Raw genomic sequence first — 13,902 nt, forward strand, 5'->3', positions numbered from 1 at the left:
GAGGGGATTCATTTTCACTGAACTTCTAAAAGTTGTCTTCATTTTATTTAAAAATTTGTTATTTGGTTTGGGGTTTTTTAACATCACAGATTTCATCCTTGTTTTGGAAGACTCAGTAGATGGCTGAAGAAAAAGTAGGAAGCTGATTACATGAAGCAGAGAGGGGAAAATGAAAGCTGTCGAAATACATTAAGCCGCATTATTTCAGATCATGGCTGCTTTGTAGTTTTTAACACAAATTAGATAAAAACAAAGTCGGCAAAAACACTCATAAGAAAAAGATGTCTCCATTACAACTGACGTAACATTCCAACTCAAGTCATTTAAGCCTTTGGGGAAAATATCATCCCTCTTTCTCTTACAGTACTGTTAAGGTAAAAATCAAGATTTAAGTCAAGCCTTTCTAAATAATAAAGATGAAAAACATTTAAAGAGGGAAAAATGTGAGGGAAAGGAAATATCCTTTTCCCCACCTCTTGCTTTATTCTGGGTTTTTTGAGCATCGTAACTTTGGACTCTTAGGAAGTAGGGAATACATGTAGTAAGCATTCCCAAGCAAAGTGAACATTTTGATGAATGTACTGGAAGAATACAAAAATCATCTGGATGACTGCACCTCACCTTGCTGATCTATTACTACTACTTTTTTACCATTTCTGTAGCTCGTTTTGCCACATGCCTTAATTTACCATGAAGACGCTGAGCTTCTTAGTTGGTCATATTTTCAGTTTCTTTGCATTGTATGACCATAAGAAATTCACCTTGTTTTGAATTACTCAAAACTTAATCTAAACAAGCCCATTCTCCTTGGGTTTCCTCTTGACATTTTCTCAATTGCTGTTTCCACTGTGCATTAATTGATTCTATATTTGGTACCTGTGCCTGCATTTTGTTCATTTACCAAGGTCCATGCTTAAATCAGGCTTCTGCACCTATGACTTCAATCTGCATCTACAGCCTTTAATAATCTATTGTGTTGTAACTTCTGTGCTGGATGTTAAACATCATCTCCAATTTGTCTTCTCTATTTTGTGCCACACCAAATAGATGAACAGAGTTTGAGAGTCTCAAATTTTGTTTTTCCCTTTTGAACATCATGCTGGTGAACATCTACACCATATACCAAATAAGTATTTGTGTTATTTGCTTTCTGATGTGTCATGCCAATTAACACAAGAAACATTTTAATTAAACAATGATTTTCCAGCACTGCTATTATCCCCTGTTAGCACACTTTCTTCTGTTTCTCAAATATTACTTTCCAGCAGAGTGCAGAAACCTTGTCATTTGATACTGGTAGCCAGCATTAATGTTGGTAAAGATGAATATTTAGAGTAAATGGTTCAATTATTCCTTTCCATTCCCTTTTTTTCCCCCTGAACAACTAAGAAAACAACAAATGTAATTGCAGTAATTATGATCAGTCTTTAAATTGTTCTTTCCCTGATACCAATTTTCATGATACTCGTGGGAGTGTGTTTCTTTGTCAAACACAACATCATCGCGTCTTGTCAAATGTGGTTGAAATTAAAGCAGTTGAAACTACTGGGAAGGACTGACAGATGGGTGGCTAGAATAACCATAGAAACCTTATCCCTCCCTGCCTGCTTTACACAGAGCCAATCAAAGCTATCCAAAAGGTCATCAAGGAAAGGAATAAACCCCTTTCACTGGAGCTGTCCCTGAGGTGAACCTCTGAAGGAAGCACTCAAATTCTCTCAGGTAAAGCTGAGAAATCCATCAACCCAAGTTATTCACCTAACTCTGTAGGAATTCTAGCTTGTACTGCATAAAGAAGCATAAAAATTAGTTATCTGCTGGCACCTACCAACAGGGTCAATTGTGGAAGAGAAACAGAAAAAAAAACCTGTTTAGGTGGAGGAGACAGAGCATAACAGTTTGGTGCTCATCAAGGCAATGTCTTGGTGTCCACAAAACAGATGTTTTTCAAATTTCTGATTAAAAAATGGAAACACCTATAGCTCTGACCTGTCTCTAAGATTAGGAATCGGATGGGCAGTTCTCAGGATCTTTGCTTTGAATTTGGATAATTTGAGTACTTTTCCAGACCATTCTACATCTTCCTGCAGGCAGATCCCTTTTCAGAGCTGTTTAGGAGACAGAATTAATGAACAAAGCCCTAACACCTACATTTTTCTTCTTGACTGGAAACACTGTCAAACCAATACTGAAGGCTACTGCATATCTTTCAGTAAAAGATGAGCAGAGAGCCTGATGCTAGACACAAGAAGCTCTGCTCTCAGAAGCCATCACGTCGTGTGGGCTAGGGAGGTACTCCAAAACGAAACACAATTGGAAACAGATCCAATTAACACAAACTCAAAAAACCCAAACCTCAGAGCACCGTCTCATTTGCAGAACAAGTATCAGCCAGCAGGAACAGCAGCCATGGGTTTATCCTCATTCTTCACTGCTTCTCTGAAGTGCAGGGAATGTGTCCCCAGGGCCCTCACTCAGCACAGTAAGTATGAAAACGTCGATATGAACCAAGGTAGCAGCCCCTTCTGGCTGGCCTGCAGCCAGCCTCACAGAAGTAATATGCAGCAGGCAATTGCATACGTTGCTCTCCATAGGTGTTTAAATTTTAATCCCCCTGTAGCCAGCACATCACGTGGGCACTCTCCTGGAGCACAGGAATACTATTAGATGTGCCATCTTTGTGCTGTAGCTTCATCCTTAGCAGTGGGGAAGAAGAACCACCCCCAGCGCTCCTCAAGAGTCAATCAGCAGAACACAAAGCACCTTTCCCACCTCAGGGATGCTCCTGGTCCCTCTTTGTGGAATGGACAAAACCAGAGCCTGTTCCGAGCACCGGCACATGAGGGCAGTGGCAGCCTGAGAGTTTCAGGCTCCACCCTCCTCACCTGCCCTGCCTCAGCTGTGGCGTGTCACCCTGGCACCCCCAGGGTTTACAGCCAGGGGGCTACACCCTTCACCGCTTGGTCACAGTCCCCACAAAGCATCTGGTCTGGGGACAGCAGCAGTGGTCAGAGCCAGACAGGAAGCACTGAGGCTGCTGACCCCTGCAGCACTCTCCTGCCACCACTCTCCCTCAAAAACAAAGCGTATACCTCAGCCTTTTTCTCTTTTTTTTTCCACTATATTTTCCTCCACATCCAATAAAGGAGGAAAATTCTCCTTAGCCCTCCTTTGGCTGCTTATGCATTTGCAGAAACCTTTTTATTGCCTTTTATGGCAGCAGTCAGACTAAATTCTGGTTGCTCTTTGGCCTTTCTAATTTTCTCTCTGCACACATCTCACAACACCCTTGCAGTCTTCCTGAATGACCTGCCCCTTCTTCCCAAGGTGAAACACTCTCCTTATTTCCTGAGTTTCAGACTAAGCTCTGGTCTTTCTCCCCACCAGCTCATCTTTCAGCACACAGGGATGGCCTGCTTCTGCACCTTTATGATATCCTCTTGAAGAATGTCCAGCCTTCCTGCACCCCTCTGCCCTTCAGGACCGCCCCTTAAGGGACTCTGTCAAACAGTCTCCTAAACAAGTCAAAGTTTCACCTCCTTAAGTCCGAGGTGGCAGTTCTGCTGATCCCCTCCTTACTGCTCTGAGCATCAAAAAGTCTCTCATTTTGTGACGGCTGTGCCCAAGACAGCCTCCAACCACCACATCACCTACAAGTCCTTCCCTGTTCACAGACAACAGGTCCAGCAGGTGCCTCCCTAGTTGGCACACTCACCAGCTGTGTCAGGAAATTCTTACACACACTCCAGGAAACTCCTGGTCTGATTCCTCTCTGCTGTATTGTATTTCCAGCAGATATCTGGTAAGAGAAACTGTTCCCAATCCTAGAAAGCCACCAGCAGGGCTTCAGGTGTCCTCTCCAGACAGAGCTCCACAGCTCCCGAAGCAACTGGGGAAAATGACCAAGAGCAGCTGGCACTGAGACTGCAGGGGCTGAGCTCACCAGGCAGAGCTGCAGGCACTCAATGCCCAGCCCTGCACCTGCTCAGGTGAGGCCACATCTCACCATCACACACACCATCACACCGACCCCTAACCCCACCCCATGATTTTCCCTGCTGTCCCTGAGGGCATCCACACCTACACAGGGGGTACCTCCTGTTCAAGAGGCCCCTCTGATCTCCACTCAAGGGAACAGGCATCACCTTCTCCAGGTATGCACATCATTTGTGCAACCTTCCCCTCAAATCCAAACACAGTTAACAGCCCCTTAGACCCAGGATAAGTGGTTGCAGGACCACTCATTGTCAGAAGAGAATGAAGAACCCCGGTGGCCAGTTTCTACTTTGAGCTAATTCAGTGGCCCATTGGGAACATCATCTGGGAAAATCTTTCATCAAGTAGAAGGTTCAAGTTTCTTCACAGGACTCCCCAAGTCAGGCCTTTTCTGCAGTCAGAGGGAAAACTGACACACCACACATGCCAATCTTCTGTCTCCTCCAAAACTCATTATTTTGATTCTGGCTGCACTTCTCGCACCTTTATTGCACAGTTTCTATCCCAAGACCTACTAAATTATGGGTCCTCTTTATCAACTATCCTGTTTCTCACCAAGCTGGATATGTCCAGCTCCAAGATCCCGGCAACTAACAGTGCTATTTCTACTCCTGTGCTCTGGGCAGGGCATCACTAGGCAGCATCTACCAGTTCCTGGATATCAATGGAAATACATGGGCGCTCTGCTCACTGTTCCCCCTTGGTTCCCTGTTTTCCAGGTTTCAGCCTGTTAGTCTGTTCTCTTATTGTTTTCTTCCCATCCCCCCACTCCTCAGTGATTGGGTTTTTCCTCACCAGTTTCTTTTCTTCATTCTCTTCTTCTTTTGGGAAGTGGTGGGAAAGGAGGTATTTAGTATTTTTTAGGGATGGGTGTCAGCTTGTCCTTAAAGTGGGAGTGGATGTGTAAGAAAGACAGGGAACGATTCAAACAGGGGAAACAGCAGCGGTATTTTCCCAGAATATCTGTCCTAACCTGTCACAATTTACACCTCAAGTAGCGCCCAAGACAGACATCATCTCTGTATTTAGTCATCTTTAAAGGATTCATCTGTTCACTTCTAAAATCAAAAAAAGTACCCATGCCATCCTATGTCAAGTACTTCCACAACTGAATTCTGTGTTACATGAAGAAGTGCTGAACTTTTATTTGCTTTAAAATTGGCACTTGCTAGTTTTGTTTGATGTTTCGACTCTGCTTTAAAATTGATAATTAAATGGTCTTCCCTCATCATTTTCTCCATGCTGTTCCTATCCCAGAGAAAATTCATTATTTTTTAGATATCTGTTCATATCCTTAACCATCTCATTTCCATACTTGAGAAATCCTTATTTAAATGGCTCCTTTCATATTAGCCACACAATACCTTTGATTGTCTTTCCTGCCCTTTTCTGAATCTTTTCCAGTCTTTGATTATGGCCTTTCTGAAATGGGAATAGACCATTAGGATCAATGCATTATAAAATGTCAAAACAAGGGAACCATATGGATAGATGCATAGTATAATGCTATTTCTCATTTTATTCTCTCATTGTTTTCCTAATTGCTAACATTTGATTGGCATTTTTAGTGGTACTAAGCATTAAGCCACACATTATAACCACAAGATCTTGTTCCTGCATGGCAACAGTGAACTCAAAACCTCCATCATTGCAAATGTAACTCTAGAGTTGCTTTGCCTGTGTGCATCATTTTACATTTATCCACATCAAATTTCACCCATCATTTATGTCATTTGATATTGCGAGATCAAATAACCTAGTAATTTGATATTGTGAAATCCTTTCTCAAATCATTCCATGCAGTTTTCTGTCTGCACCCCCAAATGATTACTTTATTACCATAGTTTGTTACCTCATTATGTAGCCCTTCCCCTTTTTCATGTCATTTACAGAAATGCACTTATCTGAAAAAACATTCATATCATTTATGGATATGCACAAATCTGAAAAAAATATTTCTGTGAAAAACTGACATTTCATGCTAATCCTTGTTTCCTATCTTTACCCAGCTACTTAAGGAACTTCTCTGATTCAACAGCAGATTTATGTCTTTTAACAGCCTGGGGTGAGTAACCTTTACAAATGTGCTTTGCAAATCCAAGTGGACTATTGCCACTGGACCTCCTTTGACAATATTGCTTGTTGACCCCTTCTAAGACTTATAAATCGTGATATCAACTAACAACTGTAGGGTTAACTCTTTCTCAATACATCTTATCTCTCCATGCTGACAATAATTATGTTCATCAGAGTAATGTTTATTAGCTTGCCTCCTAGGCATATCTTGTTTACTAGCTTACAGTTCTCCTGATCTCAAAATCATTTTAAAAACTGGCATCACATCATCTACCTTCCAATCTCCTTGTACCCAAGCAACTGGAAAGCATTACAGATAACAATCTGCAGTTCAGCTCCTCCAGCCTCAAACTTCTCCAGAAGTCTCACATGAACATCATCTGACCACTTTTTTGTCTACCTGCTCTACAACCTCACTGAGGCTTTGATCTGAAGCTGATGTGATGCACGTCAAACAAGAAAAGGTTTCACAAGATAAAATTCCACAACTTCTTCCACAATGAAGAGATACAAAATTGTTGGGTTTTTGAGGCTGGGGGCGGAGGCTGGTGATGTTCTGCTATGGTCTTAATCTCTCTAAGTCACCGGAAGCCTCTTTATTAGTAACACCACGCACTAAGTCCTCCTAATCATTGCAAAAGGCAAGTTATTTGCCTTTTACAGGCTCTTTGAATAGCTCCTGAAGTAAACATTTAATCCGCAGCCTGCCGAGCTTCCTGCCTCCACAGCCTCTTTGATCCTCCTCTGCCTGTCACAGCTTTCTGTCACCACCCTGGCCAATGAACATAAATGGCCAGTAGTATAAACTCTAAAACTCTTTTTCCTATGTGGAATGTCAATCCATATGCTCACCATTTGGGTCACCAAACTGTTTTGTCCAGTGCACTTTAGAAATTTTGAACTGAAACTTTCCCCATGAGCCATGTCTGATCAGCATCTGCAAATACAACCCCATTCGTTAAATAAAAATATATATAAAAAAATTATGTTTCATTTAAAAGTCTGGTATACTCCTGGACCTGGGAATGTGTAGCTTAAACTCATGGAGAAACATCCTGATCATCTAGTCTGACCTCCTTAAAATAAGAGAGGCTAAATGTACTCCCTTTGTTAATTATACTTTCTGTTGCTGTGCTTCAATGAGGGCATTTTTTAAAATCTTGATTTTATTGTGTTCATGTGACAGAGGGCTCAGTACAACTCTCAGTAAATTATGCCAATAGTTCAGTATTTTTACTGTTTGATTTTTGCCTCATTTCCAATCTGAATGTATCTGCCATCCTTTTCTCACATCTTAACAGCTTTCTACTAGGTTGAAGAGTCAGATGACTTCGAGGTCGTTTTTTTCTTCAATCAAACACTTAAGGACTGTCATCAAGTCACTTCTGTAAGTCTTTATGCACGGTTCTATGTTTATTTTCTTGTCATACTTCAGTTTTGCAGTATTTCTCAAAGTGATAATAATAGAATTAGACAAAGTAGATGAAAAATAATTTTTTTTCACAAGTGCCAAATGCAGAGAAAATATGCTTTTCTCTCCTCCTATTCAATATTCAAGATCAAAGAAGCACATCAGCTTCCTTGGCTGCAGCATCTCAGTAGTAGCTGTTGACCTACTGATTACCAGTTCCAATATCTATAAGCTTATTTAGTGTGACTGCTCACAAAATAGAATTCTGATCCCATAAACAGTATTCACACTCTGCCATTAGATATTTAGATTAACTCATATTTGGTTAATCTAAATTTGGTTAATTTGTGTGAAACACACACTGTCTGCCAGTACTTAAAATGAATCAAACTGTTCCCTATCAGTGATTTATCCCTTCCATTTGTTACTTTCATTTTTAGCAGTTCTTCTAGTCATTGCAAATACTATCAAGTTTATCAGTGTTTTAGATCTCCCTCGGGATTTTGAGCATTATATAAAATTCACACAGTACCTGGCAAAATTAGAGCCACAGGTTTTTCAACAATGATTCTTTCCTTGTTACTATTTTGCTATCTATTGAATTTAGATGCACTTAGAATGTACTGTACTCATATATTAACTAACTATGAATCATGTGGTTCTAAGCTGACTGCTAGCTTATTAGAGGTTGTATCTTTTACCAATCTCATATTTTACCTCCATTACCACGATTGTAGGTAAAGTACTTCAGAGAACTACTTGGCTGCAGGGAGTCTCATAAAGTCATGAAATTAAGTTAGCTTGACAGGCTCTGTTTTGTATAAGCCCATTCTCACTGATGTATTTGCCTTCTAATATTTTATTGGAAATTTTAACTAATCGATAAAATTAAATACATAGGTCATCTCACAAAACATTTAAAGCCGTGCTAACACCCCAGCTTTTCACTTGAGACCTTCTTCACTATTTCAAGACCTTATAAAATAAAGCTTTGACTTTTTATCAAAGTGCTTAAAAACTCATGAGTGCGAATTATCTTGAATTGGTTAAGTATCAGTCTAAAATCACTGTTGTTTACTGTTGGAGAACACAACCTTATTAAAGGACCTGAAAACTATTTTTTCTACATCCCCCCAAGAAAGTAGGCCTAAAACACTTATTGATTAGTTCACTTCTTCTGCTTCAATACACATCAGTCTACAGAATTAAGACTCCCAGCTTTGTCATGCCAATGAATTCATTACTTCCATTTTTCCACCAGCTCCTTGGTAATTTCTCTCATAATTCTTTCAATATTACTGTCCATAGGAGTTCACAAAATGAGTATGCTCCTCCTCAGTTCTATTCCTCAAATCACATCTGTTGCATTGTACATACACAAAAGTCTTACATCAATCAGCAACATGCCAAAGACTGTTTTCTGTTACAAATGAATGTTTCTGACACACACTTACCTTGCACATGTATTTTTTACTACTGTTCCCTTATAAAGCCAGGCTTATGCAATCATGCTCTTTGCCAGCCTCTCCCCACCACAACTTTGAAACCACCCACCTGTATTTCAGACGCCCTGGTGTGAGAGGGAGGTCTCAGAGATCACCTGTTTGTACAGCCTTCAGGAGAACTGGCTGCTAGGTCTGGGAGATGATCTCTGCTCAGAATCTTACAGGGACAAACAAGTTCTCACCCCTGAGCCCTCTACTTGAGTTTCTAGAAGTGATCAGATTGAGAACTGCTTGAAAGAGGAAAAGCCAGATTGGGAAGAAATACAAGTAGTGAAGTGAGACCAACCACAAAGCGGTCTGATCTGAAGGTGTCCCTTTGTTCCTCTGTTCTGTCTCTATCCCAAGTAAGGGAGGAACAAGATACCCAGATGCCCCTTTTCATGTATTCCCACTCTTTTACTCACATCACCTACAGTTTCCACACAGACGTCTGTACTCCTTCCCCTTCCACCTGTGCGCATGCAACTAAATGAAATTATTCCTACTTCCATGACTCAGTTTCCTTCTGCATTACCATCACCTTTCCAAGGCTTCTCCTCTCTTTATTCCTTTTCACTGACTCACTCAGATGTTGAAGGTGAAGGAGGCAGGAACGGACACCTTGATACATACTTGGTATGTGTGAGGTGTGCATGCAGAGGGGATGTCTCACTTTTTCACACCCCAAGTGTGTAGACCACACTTGCCATTCCAGATCTCACTTCACACACCTACAGATCTGTGGGGGGGGATAAGTAAGGAGAAAAATGCAGGGGATGTTCACTGCTTGCTCCAGCTGCTTTACCCCTCTCCTGTCAGCCTCCTACCCTGCTCCCACTCTGCTGAATCTAAAGTGGCTGGATTAGGAGTGGGTGGTCCTTGGCTCCATCTCTCCTGCTGTGGGTGCTATGAGCCACTCATTTACACCTAGCAGAGATCATCCAGTGGGAAAGCAACAGAAGAAGTACATAATCCTGCCTCTGACAGGACACTGACCATTCCCAGTGAAGGGGAGCCCAGCAAGCCAGGTACCTGGCTTTGGCAGGTCACACCTGACGCAGAGCCTGAACAGTTCATTAACAATGGAGAGCGCTGCCTTTTCCAGCCTGCAGGTCAGTGACTGATGCTCTGTGCACCAGCCCAGCTGTCACTTGGGCTGCTTCTTGCAAAACTGCCACACCAAAAGCACTCAGAGAGGGAGGGCTGCAGCGGGCAGCTGGGGCTATCATGGGGAGGAATTCTGTGACACATGGCACTCCCAGGAGTTAAAGGAAAGTGGTGATGGGGGCAACATGTAGGAGTGTACTGATGACATGCGGAAGACCTGGGGTCCTCTGGCAGAGCAAGACCGAAGCAGTGAGTCCAACCTGACTCAGAGAGGCAACCACTCCAGGGTTTAGACCCTAAGCATAGGATCACAGGCTGACTGGGTTGGAAGGTGCCTCCTGAGGTGAAAACTCCAGTTCAAAGAGAGCCAGCTATGAGGTTAGACCAGATTACTCATGGCTTTACCCAGTCTGGTCCTGAAAACCTCAAAGAATGGATACTGAACAACCTCTCTGGGAAACCCATTACAGTGCTTGACACTTCTCATAGTCAAAAAGTTTTTCCCGACCCTCAGTGTGAGCAACTCTAGTTTCCCTTCTCCCACACTCCAAAAGTACTATTAGTTTGTAATGGTCTTGGACTATTTTCCCACCATTTTACATCACATTCACAAAACATGTTTGCTGCAGGCTTCTGTGCAAAGATGTGACAGAAATCAGAGAAATCACTGGGAAAAAAAAGAGACAGCAATCTTGAGCTTAACAAGCTTGAGCTTTCTATTAATTTAAATCCATTCAAGGAACTAGGAGAAACCCTGCCACGCTAATCAGAACAGCCAGTGTTACGAGATGTCTAAGCTGTAGTCAAAGGTACACTTGCAATGCATCCAGACACCTAGCCCGACGTGAAACTCTAACCTTGGCTCAGTTACTGATAACAACCAAGGTAATTGTTGGCATTTAGCTGGTTGGCACTCAAATACCCACAAGTTCCTAGGTGGATTTTACAGCCTTAACTGTCTAGCAACCTCAGTGAAAATTCTCCTCTACATTCCTGAAACTGAGACCCAGCTATGATGAGAGTTGCTAGGTAGCTCTCTAGGAACTATGATGGGGTATCACCAATACACAGACACGACCTGCAGCCATTACCAGAGGAAGAAGCCACCTCCACTTCTCATTGTGTAATTGCTATATGCCAGGTTACACAAAGCACATGTATGACATTGAGATGTGACTGTGGAGAAGGTGACTGGATATCAGGTTAGCCTTTTAAGATCAATTTTCAGCTTTTTCCATACCTTAGGAAATCATAATGTGATCATTGCCATTCTGGTGTCCTCTGTAAAATTTAAATATACTCTATGACTCTATTTTAAATTATCACATATGGAGCTGCTCTGTTATGATCCTCTCAATTACTTTTCCCCAGGGAGAAATAACCAGAAAACTCATATTTAGGAAAGAAAATGTAAAGTTGCACATCACTAAACATGTGCAAACTATGACATCTAACTAGATCATAGTAAAACATCCCTGCAGGAGATGAAGAAATCATGTGGCTTGCTTAAAATTGGAATGGAAAAAGGCCCGGAGCAAGCTCAGGGCACAATCCTGCACTGGCCCTTGTGTGGTGAATAAACTAAATGTGACTGATTATGAGCTTTCTATCACTAATTAAAACCTCTTGAATTCTGAGTTCAAAATCAGCTCCATGTAAATTTCAAGGTAAAACCAATACAAGCATAGCGCTCCCTTCTCTGGGACCTACCTGGTCTTGGGAAGGCAATACAGAGGCTGTATACTGAACTAATTCTGCAAAAATCTAACCAGATAGACTTGGAAGAGAGAACACAAAGCTCTGCTCACGCTACGATGTTAGTTTCCAACCACATCCTAGAGCTCAGACCTAGTACTTCAAAGCATTGATTTCCAGCTCGAAGAAAATATGTCTGAAGAATCCTCTCAATAACTCCAGGAAGGCTGGAGCCAAAAATCTAGGCTGCCAAGTAAGAATTGTTCTGAACAAAATTCCTTAGGTGGAGTGGTCCAAATAAAATTCAAGGATCCCACCTTCACTAAATCCAGCGTCTAGGACTGACAGGAGAATTAGCCCCTTCTAAAGCAAAGCAGTATAAAAGTTTCACACGAAGCAGGCATCAGACAGTATTACTACACTCATATCTGACTCCCACAGAGACCAGAATCATAGCTGTGCAATCCCCCTTAGCACAGGCCTTCGTAACACCATGGCAAGAAAAGCTCCTCAGTTAACTGTATAAATAGGTCCCTAAAGTCCACTGAGCTATCACCATCAAGAATGAACGTGTATCACACTAACCAAAAATTGCTATCATATGAGAAGTCAAACATCTGTACCATTAAGGTCTGTATTGGAGGACTGCAACTTGCAAAGTGAATTTTCAGCTATCATTATCCCATCGACATAGCATAGATGCTATTTTCTGTTTTCATCTATGCCCACACAACTGTATGACATTTATAAATATATATACAAACATATATATATATATAAATATATATATATATAATCTCATATGAGAATGATACTTGCAACAGCTCAGCTATACCAGGGGTGTTTTTGTAACATAGACTCCAAGTCACAGATCATAAAAATGCTGCCATGCACAGGAACAAACACCTGTAGTTTGTACGAGAGCTTAACCACATTTTGCAATGGAGAGTGGATATTAGTAAATGCATGTTTGTTCTTTATTTCAACAGCACTGTGGGACGAGAGACCAAGAATTAACACTGCCAGTTCAGACAGACATCGATAAAAGGCGTACCAATAATTACCCAGCTAACAGAATAATAATGTCCTCGGCAGCGTGGGTATGGGGAGGATAGGGGCAAGGCAGGAGATGGAGGCAACACATGTCCTGATGTGCTATAGAGACACTGATCCAGGTGAGCTTGAAGAATCTCAAGGGAAATATTGCAGTGATCTTTGCCATGTAGACACGCAAGAGATTTCTCTAGGTCATAAGGACATTTGAGACCACTGAGAGACATAGACTAGGTACAGGAATTAATTCCTGAAGTAGAAACTGGATTCTGTAGTTTAAAGTTTGCTGCTGCAGGAGTAGATGGTTCCTGGCAAGTGCTCACAAAGGGCTTTCCCGCTGAGACAAGAAGCGTCACAGCATCAGGCTTTGACATAGTCCCTCAGATTTACTCTGGGGTGACACAGTCCCTCCATCTGGGGCGGTGGTGCAATTCTGATGTCCTCAGAGGTCTCCTTTTCCCACAGATGCCCGCGTGCTCTTGGGAGAAACAGAGCCGACAGCTTGGGAACGAGATGTACTGCCAAATGAACTCTGTTCGGCTCTCAGAGAGTCTTTTGACATATTGAAGTATATATCCCCATGTAACTGATAGAGCTGTACCTGTGGTTTGCACAGAAAAAAAAAATCCTGAAGGCAAGAAAGTGTGCCCAGAATGCTGTGTTTACCTGTAGATACCTCTGCTTAAAGATCAAGGGACCTCTCGGTATCTGCATGTGTGTAGGAGGGGAGAGATGGGTTACACACCCTGAAGGCTTGGGATCCTTTGGTTAAAAATGTGCATGGCGTGGCCCAGCGGAAGGATGCGGTCCCTCCCCGCGTCCCCTCGCAATAGCTTTGCGAGAGGGAAGGGATTCAGCTTTCTTTGCTCTTCTCCATTGAAGTCTACGCAAGGGGAAGGGGGAGACAAGAAGACGTGCAGATCATGCAACGTTATGTATCCTCGGATAACAATAAACCCTTACCGAGCAAAGGAGCCAGCCGCCGGCCGCCTGATCCCGCTCCGGGAGGCACGGCACGGCACGCCCCGCACCCACCCCCTTCTCTGGAGGCGCCGCACTGACCCACATGTTCGGCGACCT

Source organism: Geospiza fortis, unplaced genomic scaffold, assembly GCF_000277835.1.
Source record: "Geospiza fortis unplaced genomic scaffold, GeoFor_1.0 scaffold1047, whole genome shotgun sequence".
Taxonomy (NCBI): Eukaryota; Metazoa; Chordata; class Aves; order Passeriformes; family Thraupidae; genus Geospiza; species Geospiza fortis.